This window comes from Rattus norvegicus, chromosome X (genome assembly GCF_021556685.1).
Source record: "Rattus norvegicus strain SHRSP/BbbUtx chromosome X, alternate assembly SHRSP_T2T, whole genome shotgun sequence".
NCBI classification, from domain to species: Eukaryota; Metazoa; Chordata; class Mammalia; order Rodentia; family Muridae; genus Rattus; species Rattus norvegicus.
In genome coordinates, this window is record NC_141554.1 from 132,506,509 (window position 1) to 132,510,764 (window position 4,256).

Genomic DNA, 4,256 nt, shown 5'->3' on the forward strand with positions numbered 1-4,256 from the left:
TCACCGAGTTGTTCAGCCATGACATGGCACAGCTGTAGAAATTTTATTATCCTATCATAACACCCCATAGATTTTACAGGTCACGTTCCTTTTTTCCCCTTTCACTACCAAATTTATTTATTCACTCTACATCTTGCCTTCAGCTACCCTCCATCCTCCCCTCCCAATCATACTTTCACAATGCCCTTACCCCCCATTGCCTTTGTATCTCTGTCCCCTTGCTGGGCTGCCTTATCTGGCTTCAGTGCAGGAATATGTGCTTCATCCTTAGTCCTCAGGGACTTGATTGCCAAGGTGAGTTGGTACCCATGAAGGGGATTCTATGTTATTTTTTGGGACAGATATACCTTACTGAATTTTCTAGTTCAACTAGACTGACTGGCAACATCCTCTTACTAACTTTGTGTCCCTTTCTAACTCTGGAGTTAAAGAAATGTACTATCAATCCCAGATTTTATTTTGATGCTGAATGCAGGACCTCATACTTATGCAACAAAAACTGAATCATCTCGTCCTTAAAATATTTTTATTATAAAAGGCAAAAGGGAATAAAATGAACCTAGACTACATGGGAGACCTTACAATCACAGTAAAACAGACATTTAAGACCACCATCCTAAAAGGTAAGAGCAGCGCCTAACATTAAGGTTGTGCAATTTTTGCATTTGAAAAGGCTTTGCCAACTGTTCTCAAAATTATTATTTGTTTCACATTTGAAGATCACATATGAGAGCCATTAATTCTGTCTGGAAGACCTACAGGCAAAAGACAAGATTGAAAAAACAGGTTGGAGCCAGGTAACAAGTGACATTTATTAGAACTTTATGTTTTGATTTGTTAGTAAATAGAAGCTTTTAACATTTTTAAGCAGAAAATAGACAGCAACAATTGTGCTGGAACAATTTCTCAGAGAGCAATATTTAAAGTGATAAATGTCCTTTAAAGAAACATTGCAAAGACTGAATAAAGAAATACCGTTTCCAATAGGAACATAGGTAAAAATGGTATGAAAACATCTCTACTGCATGCTGAGACCCTACCTATCAAAACAAAATAAAAAAAGAGAAAACAAAACAAAACAAATCCCCTACATGCAATAACAATAAGAGAGAACGGATAATAGTTGATAATCTTCAGTATTTCCTACCTTGGTCTTAATCAGTTGATGATTGCACATGTTAAACAATATACAAAATTCACACACTTTATTATAACATAACTGATTTATGCTTGAAAAATGTGTGTGTTTGTGTGTGTATGAGTGTGTGTGTGTGCGTGTGTGTGTGTGTGTGTGTGTGTGTGTGTGTGTAGCACAGAAACTGGAAGAGAGCAGAAGGCATAGAATATCTCTATCTATCACTCTCTACTTATTCTTTCTGACAGCCTCTCCTTAGAGCTGGGTCTTGCATTTCTTTGGCAAACCAGCAAGCATCTTATCTCAATCTCTATCCCCAATAGTAACTATGGTTATGTCATTTCTAGAATTCTAGGCCTGTAAAGTAGTTAGCTGTTGAGCCATCTCTTTAGCCCTTCAACAAATTCCTAAAAATTCTTTTAAAATAATCGATTATGATTCAAATGACTAACTTCAATTATGAGATATAACAGTTAAGATCTGTCAGACATAACAAATATTTGAGTAACAGAACATGACAAAGCAAAAGCTGATGAAGGTTTGAACGATTCATCTGTATGGGTGAGTATTTTTATTTAAAAAATTAATCTACAGTCTTATCAGCTCTGACTTCTAAAATGTACAACAGTCAATTGCTTGCCTGGCAAGATATGCCACTGGTTGGTTTAATAGCAGCAAAAACATCATAGAACAAACAACTTTCTAAATGGATGTCAGGCCTGAAAAATCAAAGCCACATATGCTACCATTATTTGGTTGCAGACTTTGGTGTAGTTGGGTCATAGGCTCTAGAAGGAAATCTATTACTGTTATGGTGCTAAGTAGACATAGTACTAAGCCAACTCATAATGCCTTTACCTATATAACTACAGACTCAATCCTCATGTCAAAGCTTCTGTTTTCAGTAGATGGTGATTAACACGGAGACTCACTCCTAGCTAAGTTGCAGAGAATAAGAAATTGCAGGATGCTTAGCCCTGAAGGAGCATACGTTTTAAACATTTCCTTCCAAAGCTCAGAAATTCCTGCAAAAGAGGGACAGAAAAAGCATTCAAGCCAGGAGGACTGTATGAGCATAAGGAAACCTTTTCTTCACAGAAGGAAAGTTGCACATAGGAACTCACACTGATTGCTCTATAGTGTACAAAACATTTGCAAGTCCAAGCCAGACCAAATACCAGCATAGATAGGGTTGATGTGTATGTATTTATACCCTTAGCCATGGTGGTCTTATCAATTGTGAGCAATCAGGACAGATAGTCATTTTTTTTTCACTAAGGAATAGGACCACACTCCATTGAAAGATCACAAATCCAAGAATATTTAAGAAGCAGAAATTGGTCTTGAAAGTTTGTGTTTTTTCTTATTAAAGACAAAGGCTTGGTAAATAGGAAAGAGTTGGGGATATGTGAATATAATTAAATATATTTTATTAAGCTCTTTAAGAACTAATAGAGTATATTTATATAATATTGTGCCCCATGTTTTGAACATAGGTATGATTTTAAGAAAGCAAAATTCTTTGCCTTTCGCTCTCTTTGTATACTCCCTTCAGACACTTAGAATTCCAGGACTCTCCTTTCCTGAAGTGTTTCACTATTGAGCAGTTGCTAGACTTTCTGGTCCAAACCAACTCTCAATTTCTTTAGTAGAGTTCCATTCCTTTCATTTAAAAGAAGACAATAAAATCGTTTGTTAAATTTTTTTTAAAAAAAGTGAATTCAACAATGCCTTTCCCTATACATCTTCCATGATCACCCACAATACAACAGCCCTTTCATTATGACCAAACTGGATAAAGGCCTCTTCCAAAAGTTCATTGGAAACAAGAAGATTCTGAACAGGTAGGGTGGCAGCATGTGTGGCAAACCAAACATGAAACTGTCTACTTCTCATAAGATTATCATCAAATTCAGCTTTGCCGATTTCAGCCAAGGCTCTAGATTCAAGTTTAATGAACCCGAACCCTTTGCTTTTGTTGATAAAACCTTCTCCTGGTTCTCCATATTTAGTAAACAGTCTTTTGAATTCATCCTCTGTTATATCAGCAGGTAGGGTCCCCACAAACAACTGACGTTTGAATGTGAATATTCTCAATGATGGAAGTCCTTGGATAAAATGGAAAAACAGCAAAGGGAATAAGTTGGAACAAAAAGACATATTGGAAAGTGAAATGGAAGGTGCCTACGACGAGCACCAAACAAATCTTTTGCACCGAGATCTGATGAGACTCCAGGAAGAATCTAGACGCATGGAGGAACTTCACAATCAAGAAAAGAAGAAACATAAAGAAATGCAGTTGAGGCAAGAGGAGGAACAGCATAGAAGAGAAGAAGAGATAATGATTTGCCAACTTGAGATATAAGAACAAATGGGATAGCAACGAGAAGAAAGTTACAGCAGGATAGGCTACCTGTATCTAAGAAAAAGAGATATAAGAACGAGTGGTGGCCCCAGGAAGTTTAGAATTCTGTTGGGGTGGGTGGGGAGGGGAAATCCTTGTGGAGACAGGAGATGGGGGGCAGGAAGGAGATATGAGATGTGGAACAGTCGGAGAGTGGGCCGGGAGGGGAATAACATCTGGAGTGTAAAAATGAAAAAAAATTAAATAAAATTTTTAAAAAATGGGTGATAGTGGAACACTGAGCATGGGAGATCTCTTTGGTTCAGGAGGTCAGAAATTTCCACCGCTAGGTGGTGATGGTGGCATAGGTTATGAAGCTAATCCTGGAGTTCCACAAGCAACCATGTGTGGTTCCAGGATGGGAGGAACACGTACACTGAGCACTTTGGGAAGGGAGGTGTGGGTCCTGTGGGTGGACAGAATACTAGCGGGCCTAGAACTCAAGCAGGATATAGTAGAGGGAGAGAGAGTATGAGGGCCAAATAAAAATCCTGATTTTAGATATTTAGGTTTTCATTACAGTTTGGTTTGGTCTTTTCTTGTTTAGATACCACTTAAATTCTTGGCCTTTTAGTAAGAAACTACCTTTTTATGGATATTAGCAGTTTATTGACCTGATATTTGTAAATGGCCTATTGGGGAAGACAGAATTATGTAACACAGTTTTTAAAACCGGAGGAAAAAAAACTTCATTTACTTTTTTTTTAACTGTAAAAT

The 4,256-nt window shown here is 37.4% G+C and overlaps 1 pseudogene; it reads left to right on the forward strand.

The window, feature by feature from the left end:
* The first annotated feature begins 568 nt into the window (after positions 1 to 568).
* On the forward strand, positions 569 to 3,854 carry Sfpq-ps2 (splicing factor proline and glutamine rich, pseudogene 2; annotated as a pseudogene).
* Positions 3,855 to 4,256: the final 402 nt, after the last annotated feature.